The sequence below is a fragment of the Marmota marmota genome, unplaced genomic scaffold (genome assembly GCF_001458135.2).
Source record: "Marmota marmota marmota unplaced genomic scaffold, marMar, whole genome shotgun sequence".
Classification (NCBI taxonomy): Eukaryota; Metazoa; Chordata; class Mammalia; order Rodentia; family Sciuridae; genus Marmota; species Marmota marmota.
In genome coordinates, this window is record NW_025999925.1 from 1,468,437 (window position 1) to 1,482,637 (window position 14,201).

The window sequence follows — 14,201 nt, forward strand, 5'->3', positions numbered from 1 at the left end:
TTGTTCCAGGATCTTCTCGCTTTCAACATCTGTGATGAAAAATCAGCCGTTAACCTAATTGGTTTACCCCTGAATGTAACCTGCCTCCTTTCTCTCGTAGCTTTTAATATTCTCTCCTTGTTCTGTATGTTGGATATCTTCATAATTATGTGTCTTGGAGTTAGTCTATTACGGTTTTGAGTGTTTGGTGTCCTGTAGGCTTCCAGGATTTGGCAATCCATTCCATCTTTCATATCTGGGAAGTTTTCTAGGATTATTTCATTTAATAGGTTGTCCATTCCTTTGGTTTGAACCTCTATACCTTCTTCTATCCCAATGACTCTCAAGTTTGGTTTTTTTATGACATCCCATATCTCTTGGATAGATTGCTCGTGAGTTTTAAGCATCCTTTCCGTGTTGACTATATTCTTTTCAAGTTGATAAACTTTGTCTTCATTATCTGATGTTCTGACTTCTACTTGATCTAGTCTATTTGTAATATTCACATTTGAGTTTTTAATTTGGTTTATGGTTTCCTGCATTTCTAGGATTACTTTTTGATTTTTTTTAAAATCTCTATCTCCTGGTAGAGCTCGTTCTTTACCATTTGAATTTGTTTGTTTAATTTGTTTTCAAATATGCTTTCATTGCTTGGACTTGCTGTCTCATGTCTTCTCTAATATTCTGTTCCATCTGAGTTAGGTATGCCTTGAGTTCTTTCCGTCTATTTTTCTGATGCCTCTAGGTCCTTCTGTAGATTTCAGTTGTCCTGCATTGTTTGTAATCATTTTTTCCCTTGTTTTTTCATGTTGTTCACGTTACTTTCCAGCTCTGTTTGACTGCTGTGTTTCTGCTTTCTCCTATAAATTTGTTTTGGTTTTGTATATCTCTGTTGTCTCTTGTTTGTGNTCCATTGGCCGACCTCCGGTGACGTCACCTGTCTGCTATGGCGGGCCCCAGGCTCCTTGCCGGAGTGTCCGAAGGGAGGGGTGGGACTGGTCTGTCTCTGGTTGGTTTCAGTTCCCAGTTCGCTACTTCACGAAGGCCTGGCTAGAGACCTCTTCCTAGAGTCCCTGCGCTGCTCCTGCTGAGCCGCACCTCAGAGGCTAGCCGCCCAGTCGCGGGGGCCGTGGGCGGGTGGCCGACGGCCGAGTGGCGCAGGCAGCGGGCTGGCGGGTCTGGACTTCCGCTGGTTCTTTAGCACTGAGCCAGAGCAGTTTGTCTGCGAGACACAGGTGAATGGGAGCCTGAATTCGGCCCCTACGGGCTCGGTGTGTGTTCTGAGAGGCCCAGACTGTTCGCCCCAGATCCACGTTAGCTCAGCAATGCCTAGTGATCTTGAGCAAACAGCGTTTAGAGGATTTAAGACTCCCTATGCCCGCACAGCTGGAGAGGTCAGAGACTTGATACCTCCGTGCCTGCCGCCATGTTGGATCTCCAATAACTAATTTTTGACGTATTCTAGAACTTTATTATAGTTTTATACTTGAATTTGAGGAATCATGGAGAACAATTGCAACAAATTTTTGTTTCTTATAAGGTTGAATAGAAAGAAGCTTGGCTGTGAAGTGATTATAGTAAATAGGGTTCAGTGACATATTTTAAAAAATATTTTTAGTGTACTTAGACATAATAACTTTATTTTACTTATTTTTTTATGTGGTGCTGAGAATCAAACTCAGTATCTCACACCTGCTAGGCAAGTGCTCTACCACTGAGCCATAACCCTAGCCCTCAGTGACATCTCTTAAAGCTGTGCTGATATTGGGATTATCAGAGGTTATACATTGACTTAAAATCTTATTATCTAGATATTCACTCAACCCAGGGCTCTTAAGAGAAAGAAGCTCACAAAATAGTCTTTCACTTTAAAGAAGTGAGAACTATACCGATATAAACAATATGAAAAAGCAAGAGAACAAACCATCGTAAACAGCTTATAATGCTTCAACAACAGACTTCATTGACACTATATTGGAGAAAATGTCAAAAAAAGAATTTAAAAAGTTCATAGTTGGTATGTTCTATGAGTTAAAAGAAGATGTAAGAAGTAAAATCAAAGAGAAAACACAGTAAGTGAAAGATCACTTCAATAAAAGATTCTGAAAAAGAACCAAATGGGATCCTCAAAATTAAGAAATCAGTAAACCAAATTAAAACTTCAATGGAAAGCATTGCCAACAGATTGGATCACTTTGAAGATAGATTTTTCAGGCCTTAAAGACAAAGCATATAATCTTGAAAATAAAGTTGACCATAAAGAAAAGATGTTTTCATTGTAGAGGTCTTTTACCTCTTTTGTGAGATTGATTCCCAGGTATTTTATTTTATTTTATTTTTTGAGGCAATTTTGAATGGAGTAGTTTTTCCTAATTTCTCTTTCAGTGGATTCTTCGTTGATATATAGGAATGTGTTTGATTTATGGGTGTTGAATACTTTGCTGAATCCATTTTATTAGTTCTAGATGTTTTCTAGTGGAATTTTTTGGGCCTTCTATGTATATAGAATCATATTGCCATCAATTAGTGCTAATTTGAGTTCTTCTTTTCCTATCTGTATCCCTTTAATTTTTTATCTAATTACTCTGGCTACCCTCATTGTTATACAAAATTACATATAAGAGGTTGTGAGGGGAATGGGAAAATAAACAAGGAGAGAAATGAATTACAGTAGATGGGGTAGAGAGAGAAGATGGGAGGGGAGGGGAGGGGGGATAGTTGAGGATAGGAAAGGTAGCAGAATACAACAGTTACTAATAGGGCATTATGTAAAAATGTGGATGTGTAACCGATGTGATTCTGCAATCTGTATTTGGGGTAAAATTGGGAGTTCATAACCAACTTGAATCTAATGCATGAAATATGATATGTCAAGAGCTTTGTAATGTTTTGAACAACCAATAAAAAAATTACTCTGGCTAGAGTTTCTATGTTAAAAAGAAGTGGTGAAAGAGGGCATCTCTGTCTTGTTCCAGTTTTTAGAGGAAATGCTTTCAATTTTTCTCCATTTAGAATGATGCTGGCCTTGGGTTTAGCTTTTACAGTGTTGAGGTATGTTATTACTATCTCTAGTTTTTATAGTGTTTTGAACATGAAGGTGTGCTGTATCTTGTCAAATGCTTTTTCTGCATCAATTGAGATGATCATATCATTCTTTTTTTTAAGTCTACTAATATAATGTATTATGTTTATTGATTTCTATATGTTGAACCAACCCTGTATCCCTGAGATGAATCCCACTTGATTGTGGTGCACTATCTTTTTAATATGTTTTTGTATGTAATTTGCCAGAATTTTATTGAAAAATTTTGCATCTATGTTCATCAGGGATATTGGTCTGAAGTTTTCTTTTCTTGATGGATCTTTGCCTGGTTTGGGTATCAGGGTGATATTAGCCTCATAGAATGAGCTTGGAAGAGTTCCCTCTTTTTCTATTTCATGGAATACTTTGAGGAATATTGGTGTTAATTCTTTTTTGAAAGTCTTATAGAACTCGGCTGAGGATCCATCTGGTTGGTTTTGATTGCATTTTCTATTTCATTACTTGAAATTATCTATTTAAATCATGTATGACCTCCTCATTTAATTTGGGTAGGTCATATGTCTCTAGAAATTTGTCAGTCTTCAATGTTTTCTATTTTATTAAAGTATAAATTTTCCAAATAGTTTCTAATTATCTTCTGTATTTCAGACGTGTCCATTGTGATATTTCCTTCTTCATCTTGTATTTTAGTAATTTGAGTTTTCTCTCTTTTTCTCTTCGTTAGCATGGCTAGGGGTTTATCTATTTTATTTATCTTTTCAAAGAATCAGCTTTTTGTTTTTCCAATTTTTTCAATTATTTCTTTTGTTTCAATTTCATTGACTTCAGCTCTGATTTTAATTATTTCCTGTCTGCTACTGCTTTCAGTGTTGACTTGTTCTTTTTCTAGGGCATGGAGTGTAGTGGTAGGTCATTTATTTGTTGACTTTTTATTCTTTTAATGAATACACTCAGTGAAATAAACTTTACTCTTAGTACTGCCTTCATAGTGTCTCAGAGATTTTTGATATGTTGTATCAGTGTTCTCTTTTACCTCCAAGAATTTTTTTATTTCATCCTTGATTTCTTCTACTATCCATTCATCATTCAATTGTGTATTATTTAGTCTCCATTTGTTACAGTAGCTTCTATTTTTATTTTATCATTTATTTCTAATTTCATTCCATTGTGGTCTAGTAGAATGCAGGGTATTATCTCTGCTTTTTTTATTTGCTAAGAATTGCTTTGTGGCATAAGATATTGTCTATTTTAGAGAAGGAGCCATGTGCTGCTGAGAAGAAAGTTTATTTGCTCATTGACGGTTGAAATATTCTATATGTCTGTTAAGTCTAAATTATTGATTGTATTGTTTAGTTCTATAGTTTCCTTATTTAGTTTTTGTTTGGAAGATCTGTCCAGTAGTGAGAGAGGTGTGTTAAAGTCACCCAGTATTATTGTATTGTGTTCTGTCTGATGCTTGAAATTGAGAAGGGTTTGTTTGGTGTACATAGATGCTCCATTGTTTGGGGCATAAAAATTTATAATTGTTATGTTCTGCTTATATATACTTCTCTTAAGAAGAATGAAATATCCTTCTTTGTATATTCTGACTTAACTTTGGTTTGAAGTCTACTTTATCTGAAATGAGAATGGAAACCCCTGCTTGTTTATGCAATCCATATGAGTGAATCCATATGAAGTTTTTTCTTATCCTTTCACCTCAGCCTGTGGATGTCTTTGCCCTTGAAGTAAGTCTCTTGAAGACAGCATATTGTTGGGTCTTGCTTTTTAATCCAATCTGCCAGTCTGTGTCTTTTGATTGATGAGTTTAGGCTGTTAACATGTAAGGTTATCATTGAGCATGATGTGTATTCCCTGTCATTTTGATTTATTTCTGGTTTTTGATTTGTCCTAGTTTTTCATTTGGTTGATTGTCACTTTAGTGTGGCTCCTCCCTTTGCTGGTTTTCACTTTTTTTTCCCACTTAATCCTCATGGAAAGTTTTATTGAGAATGCTCTGTAGTGTAGGCTTTCTAGTTGGGAATTCTTTTATTTTTGTTTATCATGAAATGTTTCAATTTCATTTTCAAATCTGAAACTTAATTTTGCTTTATATAAAATTCTTGGTTGGCAAACTACAGAACTCTAAAGAAAGAAATTGAAGAAAACCTCAGAAGATGGAAAGATCTCCCTGGATAGGCAAAATTAATATTGTCAAAATGTCCATACTACCAAAAGCGTTATACAGATTTAATGCAATTCCAATGATATTCTTCATAGAATTAGAAAAAGCAAACATTGAAATTTATTTAGAAAAATAAGAGACCCAGAATAGCTAAAGCAATCCTTAGCAGGAAAAGTGAAGCAGGAGGCATCGTACCAGACCTTAAACTATATTACAGAGCTATTGTAATAAAACAGCATGGTATTGGCACCAAAATAGGCTTATAGACCAATGGTACAGAAAAGAGGATACAGAAACAAACCCACATAAATATGGTTGTGTCATACTAGACAAAGGTACCAAAAACATTCACTGGAGAAAACATAGTCTATTCAATAAATGGTGCTGGCAAAACTGAAAATCCGTATGTAGCAAAGTGAAATTAAACCTTTGTCTCTCACCCTGCACAAAAATGAACTCAAAGTGGATCAAAGACTTAGGCACTAGAACAGAGACCCTGCACCTAATAGAAGAAAAAATAGACCCAAATCTTCACCACATTGGCCTAGGATCTGACTTTCTTAACAAGATTCTTAAAGCTCAAGAAGTAAAATCAAGAATTAATAAATGGGTGGATTCAAATTAAAAAGCTTTTCTCTGCAAAGGAAACAATTAATAAAGTGATGAAAGAGCCTACAGATGGGGAGAAAATCTTTACAACATCCACCTCCAAAAAGCATTAACCTCTAGGATATATAAAGAACTTAAAATATTTAACACCAAAAAAAAAAAAAAAAAAAAAAAACCAGTCAATAAATGGTCTAAGGAATTGAACAGACACTTCACAGAAGAAGAAATACAACTGATAAACAAATATATGAAAAAGTGTTCAACATCTCTAGCAATTAGAGAAATGCAAATCAAAACTACTCTTAAGATTTCATCTCACTCCTGTTAGAATGGCAGTCATCAAAAATATAGGCAACAATAAATGTTGGCAAGGATGTGGTGAAAAAAGTACACTCATACATTATTGGTGGAGCTGCAAATTGCTACAACCACTATGGAAAGCTGTATGGAGATTCCTCAGAAAATTGGGAATGGAATCACCATTCGACCCTGCTATCCCACTCCTTGGTTTATACCCAAAGGACTTAAAATCAGCATACTATAGTGACGCAGCCACATCAATGTTTATAGCAGTTCAATTCAAAATAGCTAGACTATGGAACCAACCTAGATGTCCCTCAATAGATGAATGGATAAAGAAAATATGGTATATATACTCAATGGAATATTACTCAGCTTTATAAAAGAATAAAATTATGGAATTTGCCAGTAAATGGTTGGAGTTGGAGGATATCATGCTAAGTAAAATAAGCCAATCCCACAAAACCAAAGGCCTAATGTTTTCTCTAATATGCAGATGCTAATTCATAATAAGGCAGGGGGCACTAGAGAAGAATAGCATTACATTAGATTAGGTAGAGGGAAGTGATGGGAAGGGAGAGGTGGGGATGTGGGGATAGGAAAGACAGTAGAATGAAACAGACATTATTACTGTATGTATATATGTGAATGCATGGCCCATATGATTCTGAAACATGTACACTCAGAAAAATGAGAAATTATATCCCATCTATGTGTGATATATCAAAGTGCATAAATGCATTCTAGTGTCATATATAACTAGTTAAAACAAATTTAAAAATTAAAAAAAATTTTAAAAAGAGAAAAGATATTAAGAAACCATGAACAGAAAATTCAAGAAATCTAGGATAACATTGAAAGGCCAAATTTAAGATTCACTGGGGTATATGAAGGCTCTGAAATACAAACTAAAAAATGTACACAGTCTTTTCAATGAAATAATATGCTTCACTTTTCTCACTAAGGATTGCTTCTGCTGTTCTAGGTCTCTTATTTTCCCAAATGAATTTCAAAACTGCTTTTTCTAGTTCTGTGAGGAATGTCACTGGAATTTTTATTGGAGCTGCATTAAATCCATATAGTGTTTGGGTAGTATGACCATTTGGACAATATCAGTTCTGCCTATTCAGGAACGTGGGAGGTTTTTCCATCTTCTAAGTTCTTCTTCAATTTCTTTCTTTGGTGTTCTGTAGTATTCATTGTAGAGGTCATTTACTTCTTTTGTTAGATTGATTCCCAAGTATTTTTTTAAATCCAATCTGCTTACTAATGAGATGGAAATTCAAATACAAGAAGCATATAGAACTCCAAATATACAAAATCACAAGAGATTCACTTCAAGACACATTATTATGAAAATGCCTAACACACAGAATAAGGACAGAATTTTAAAAGCTTCAAGAGAAAAAAGACTGGTCACATTTAGGAGTAAACCTGTCTGGGTTTCAACTGATTTCTCAACCCAACTCCTAAAAGCCAGGAGAGCTTGAAATAATATATACAAAGCTCTGACAGAAAATGTATGCCAAGCAAGAATACTGAACCAGCAAAATTAAGCTTCAGAGTTGAAGATGAGATAAAAACCTTCCATGATAAACAAAAGCTAGAATTTATAACTACAAAGCCTGTACTATAAAACATATTTAACAAAATTTTCATGAAGAAGAAATAAAGAATAAGAATGAAAACCAGCATAGGGAGCAATTCCACTAGGAGAATAGTCAATTACAGGAGAAACAAGTCCAATTTAAACATTAGAAATAAATCAAAATAGCAGGAAATAAAAATTATCTCAATAATAACATTGTATGTAAACAGTCTAAACTCTTTAATCAAAACACATAGGGGTAAGCAGATTGGATTTAAAAAATACTTGGGAATCAATCTGACAAAAGAGATAAATGACCTCTACAATGAAAACTACAGAACACTAAAGAAAGAAATTGAAGAAGAACTTAGAAGATGGAAAAACCTCCCATGTTCCTGTATAGGCAGAACTGATATTGTCCAAATGGTCATACTACCCAAACACTATACGGATTTAATGTAGCTCCAATAAAAATTCCAGTGACATTCCTCACAGAACTAGAAAAAGCAGTTTTGAAATTCATTTGGGAAAATAAGAGACCTAGAACAGCAGAAGCAATCCTTAGTGAGAAAAGTAAAGCAGGAAGCTTCATAATACAAGACTTAGCTATAGTAACAAAACCAGAATGGTACTGGCACCAAAACAGACACAAAGACTAACAGACACAGAGACAAACCCACATAAATCCAGTTATCTGATATAAGACAAACGTGCCAAAAACACATGCTGGAGAAAAGATAGCCTATTTTTAAACAAATGGTTATGCTGGGAAAACTGGAAATCCATATGTAGCAGAATGAAGTTGAACCCCCATCTCTCACCTGCACAAAACTCAACCCCAAATGGATCAAAGACCTAGGAATTAGACTAGAAACTCTGCACTTCTAGATGAAAATATAGGCCTGACACTCCAATATGTTGGCTAAGGAACTGACATCCTTCACAAGACTCTTAAAGCACAAGAAATAAAATAGAAAATTAATAAATGGGATGACATCAAATTAAAAAGCTTTTTCACAGCAAAGGAAACAATCAAGAGCATGAAGAGAGAGCTTCCAGAATGGAAGAAAATCTTTGCTACCTGCACTTCAGATAGAGCATCAATATCTAGGATATACAAAGAACTCAAAAACTTAATACCAAAACAACAAAGAACCCAATTAATAAGTGGGCAAAGGAACAGAACAGGCAATTTACAGAAAAAAAATATAAATGGTCAACAAATATATGAAAGAATGTTCATCTCTAGCAATTAGAGAAATGCAAATTAAAACTACATTGAGATTCCATCTCACTCCAATCAGAATGGCAACAATCAAGAATACAAGTAACAATAAGTGTTGGTGAGGATGTGGGGAAAAGGGTACACTCATACATTGCTGGTGGGATTGCAAATTGGTGCAACTCTCTGGAAAGCAGTATGGAGAGTCCTCAGAAAACTTGGAATGGAACCACCATTTGACCCTTGTTATATATCCAAAAGAGTTAAAATCAGTATACTACAGAGACACAGCCACATCACTGTTTATAGCAGCTCAGTCTGTAAGAGCTAAGCTATGGAACAAATGTAGGTGCCCTTCAACAGATGAATGGATAAAGAAAATGTGGTGTATATATACACAATGGAGTATTCCTCAGCCATAAAGAAGAATGACTTTATAGCATTTGCCAGTAAATGAACTGGATTCTGTCATGCAGTGTGAAATAAGCCAATTCCCAAAATCCAAAGGTTGAATGTCTTCTCTGATATGCAGAAGCTAATCCAAATGGGGGAGGGTGGTAAAAAAAATAGAAGAAAGACCAATGAAGTAGACAAAGTGGAATGAAAGAAGAGAGGAATAAATCTGACCTAACTTTCCTATGAACATATATGAATATACCACTGTGAATCTCACCATAATTTACAGCCACAAAACACTAATTTAAAAAAATGTGGGCTAAGGATGTGGCTCAAGCAGTAATGCACTCGCCTGGCATGCATGGGGTGCTGGGTTTGATCCTCAGCACCATATTAAAAAAATAAATAAAAAAGATGTTGTGTTTACCGAAAACTAAAAAAAAAAAAAAACCCCAAAAAATTCTCTAAAAATAAATAAATAAATAAATAAATGTAAGTAAATAGCAGAAAGGTAGTGGAAAAGAGGGAAGGAAACAAGGAGGGAGGAAGATAGGGAAAGGGGAAGTACTGGAGACTGAATTAGAACAAATTATATTTCTTGTTTTTATAATTATGTCAAAATGAACCCTATTTTTATGTTAAAATGAATCAATAAAAATATATTGGAAAATGAAAAAAGGTATATTAGAAAGCTACTGAAATTAAAGTAATTTGGCACTGGTATGGGAATATGATGCAAATATGTGATAAAAATGAAGTCTCAAATTGGTGGTAAAAAGCAAGAGAAAGTAATAAATAGTGAAAAACATGAACAAAATTTGGTCCCTTTAACATTTCTTATTCTTAAGTGGATATTAGGAGGCTGGGGTTGTAGCTCAATGGTTTAGAGTGCTTACCTAGCATATGTGAGGCCCTGGGTTTGATTCTCAGCACCACATATCTATCAATCAATCAATCAATATCAATCAACAACTAAAAAGAAATTTTAAAAAAATTTAAGTGGATTATTTAGGTTGATCAAAGATTTCAATGAAAACAAAAACAAAACACTCTAGAAGAAAACATAGATGAACCTTTTTATAATTTTGGTGTGGAAAAGTCTTTTTGCATGTCAAAACCAGAAAGGAGCTAGGAGGGAAAAGAATTATAAAATTGACTTCATGCATTAAAAAAAAATGTATAGAAATGTACCCTAAAGAAGATCAAACATCAAACAGAGCAGAAATATTAGTATATTGCATAAGGGGTTCATTTTATTAGCATGCAAAATTTTTTATGAGGCCAAAGAACATGATGGATATGTCAATGAGCCTTGACAGTGGTGGTGATTTCATGCATATATACTTACCTCTCAACTCATTGAGTTGTATACATTAAATTCAGCTTTTTGTATATCAAAATATTGATAATAAAAGCTGAGAACAAAAGGAAAAAGAACAAGAAAATATATAAAGGAAATGAATAAGCAGTTCACAGAAAAAATGCATTACACATACACACACACACGCGCACACACACACACACACACTCTTGAATCCAAACTTATCCAATTAGGACTTCAGCCTATGAATTTGGAGAAGGCACAGTTCAGTTTGTAACACTCTCAGTGTTATGCCAAACATTTAAGGGAGTTCTAAACAAACTCTCCCACTACAACCAAAAGGAAATACTTCCCAACTCATATTTGAGGCCACTATGAAACTGACACCAAAATCAAAGGTATTATAAAACCAGAGACCTATAGACTAATACCCTTCATGAATGTAGTTGCAAAAATTCTAAACAAAATTTGATTAAATCCAATATAATATAACACATCACCAAATGGTGTTTATCCCAGGAATGCAGCATTGGTTTTATGTTTGAAAACCACTCACTATGATTTATTATATTAAGCTAAAAAATAAAGAACTATACGAGGCAGAGAAAACATTTGACAATATCAAAAATTCATTTCTAGTGAAAACTCTTAGTAAGTTAGGAGCACAGGGAAATTCTCCCAACCTGACAAAAGCTGTCTCCAGAAAACAATTTATATTTAATAGTGAAAGACTGAATTCTTTCCCTAAGATCAGAAATAAGACAGGCAGGTATATCTATTCTTACCACTTTTGTGTAATATTATACTGAAGGTTGTAGCCAGTTTAATCAGAAAGAAAAAGAAAAGGCATCCAGTTTGGAAAGGAAGAATTAAAACTGTCTTTATTCACAAACAGCATAATTATCTATGCAGAAAATCTAATGAAACATTTATAAATTATAAACTATTATAATTTAGCTTAGCAAAGTTGTAGGATTCAAGATCTACAAATATCAATTATTTTCTATATTCTAGCAATAAAAAACTATAATGTAAAATTTGAAAACCAGGAGTATAAAATAAAAAATGTAAAATAGGAATAAATCTTATAAAAGATATAAATGATAGGTACACTGAAACTTATAAAATATCACCTACAAAAATCAAAGAAAATTTGTTGGAGACAAATATCTTGTTCGTCAGTCACAATATTCAATATTGCTAAGCTATCTCTTTACTCAGATTTATTTATGGAGTGCATAGAATCCTGTCTTAGCAATTTTTGCTGCTGTGGCTAAAGGATCTGACCAGAACAATTTTAGGGGAGAAAATTTTTATTTTAGGGCTCACAGTTTCTGAGGTCTTAGTCCATGGAAGGGTGGCTCCATTTCTCAGGACTCAAGATCCTTGGGGCTCCAGGTGAGGCTGAACATTGTGGCAGAGGGAAGCAGGTCACATGACCAACAGGAAGCAGAGAGAGGTCTCCACTTGTCAGACACAAATATATACCCAGAGCCACACCCCAATTCCCACCTCCTCCAGCCACACCCTACCACTTCAGTTACCACTCAGTTAATCCCTATCATGGGATTAAATCACTGATTGGGTTAAGACTCTTATAGTCAATCATTTCTCTTTGGAACCTTCTTGTGCTGTCTTACACATGAGCTTTTGGGGGACACCTCACATCCAAACCATAAGAAATCCCAGTCAAAATGCTTCCTGAATTTTTTTTTTGTAGAAAGTCATGAACTATTCATTTAGAAATGTAAAGGACCTAGAGTAGCAAAATAACTGAAAAAGAACAAAGTTGGAAGGCTAAAATTACCTGTTTTCAAGAATTATTATATAGCTGTGATAATCAAATCAGCATGACATTGGCATCAAGATAGGGAAATAGGTTAATGGAACAAAAAGTTCAGAAATAAAACCATGTATTTATTGACAACTGGGTTTTGACAGAGGCACAAGGGCAATGAATGTAATGGAGAATAATTGGATATGCAACAAAATGTTATTGAGTGTATTTTTTAAGATGGTATTGGATTTTGTTTTAGCTGGTAATCAGGTTACTTGAAGATTAACTTAATTCTTTTAATGCTTTTAAAAAAAAACCCCTCATTATGCAGATGTAGTGTATCCTTATTTTAAGACTAGTTTAGCCCTGTTGACTGAGACATGGCCCTTTGGGTGAGTGGGGGGGGGATCGTCTCATTTTAAATGCCCTTGTTGGTCTGCAGAGTGTCTCTAATTAGGCTGGTGGGATTGTGAATGTCTCCCAACCTTACATGAGCTCTGATAGTTGTTATGGCTTTTCAGTAGTTATTCTTGCCCAACTTCAGGGAGACTCACCTTTATACATGAGCAGTTTATCATACAGATAATAACTCAAAGAGCAACTTTATGAGTTGTGTGGCCTTTCCTCTATTCTCTCATTTCTGTGCCCTACCTTACAAGTTCTAACCCCCTTAGCCTCCCCATTCTCTAACTCTGTCTCCTCATGAGAAGGATCACCTTACTCTGCTCTTCCTATCCTACTTGTACTGTATTCTGGAAAGTTTATCCAAACAAGAAGCCAGGGTAATCTTAGGGATCACCTTGTTTATTTCCTTTCAGAGGGTCATAAATCTGAACTGCCTGTTTTCTAATGCTTGAAAATAGGTCTCTCCATGTATTTTGTGGGCCTTCAAGTTGTTGACCCTGGCAGGGTAATTCACAACAGTTATTTAGTCATGACTGGGAATAAATGTCTTCCATAACTTAGTTTTCATTGAAAAAAATTTATTCTTAATTTGTTGTTTTTAATAAATTACATAATTATAATAGAAGAGAAGTGCAACTGGTGCAAACAGATTTTGGAGTAAGCACCACAGTTTCTTGGTAAGCATATAGATTATCTGATGGGAAAATGCTTTGTACTCTAGGGAATAGGAAAGCAGGGTTAAATGATCAGCAGTTAGGTTTGTTTTACAGTAAAACTAAATGACGTGAGTTCAATAAAAAGCAAGGCAGTTAAACTGCAGTCCATTAAGAATGTTGCTGTAGTACTCAGCTTTATGAGATTTTAAAATGGATCTGGTTAGCTAGATCCAGCTTGGAAAAGGTATTATCAAAACTATCCTGAAATTTAGGATAGCATCCCTCCTCCCCATATTGACAGAATTTGGATTATCTAAATGAGGAGTTTCAGCATTTTAGGAGGCACAATTGAGAATTGATACTTGGTATGTATCATCTGGAAAATTATTCTAATTGTGCATTTCCTGGCTTAGGAAATAAACTATTGCCATAATTCTTTATTTAATTTCATGACAGATACTTTTAGCAAAGAATATTTAGCATTCTCTTTTCTGGTCTAATTGGGATTAGTTTTTGTACCTCTGTCATTGTCTTATCATGATTTTATTAATATTCTAACACTTTATAAAGTTTGATAATGTGTTAGTTCTGTCACTGCAATAAATACCTGAGATAATTGACTTCTAATGAGAAAAGGTTTATTTTGGTTCACAGTTTTGAGGTTTTAGTCCACTATTGGTTGGTCTTGTTGCTTTGGACCTGTGGTGGGCAGCACATCATGGCAGGAGCACATGGTGGGGC

General features: G+C 34.7%; 1 protein-coding gene across 1 annotated transcript in view; it reads left to right on the forward strand.

Annotated features, from left to right (window-relative positions):
* Positions 1-14,201, forward strand: part of Ankrd31 (ankyrin repeat domain 31) — a 176,679-nt gene that overhangs the window by 49,450 nt on the left and 113,028 nt on the right. The gene's annotated exons all lie outside the window — the stretch shown is intronic.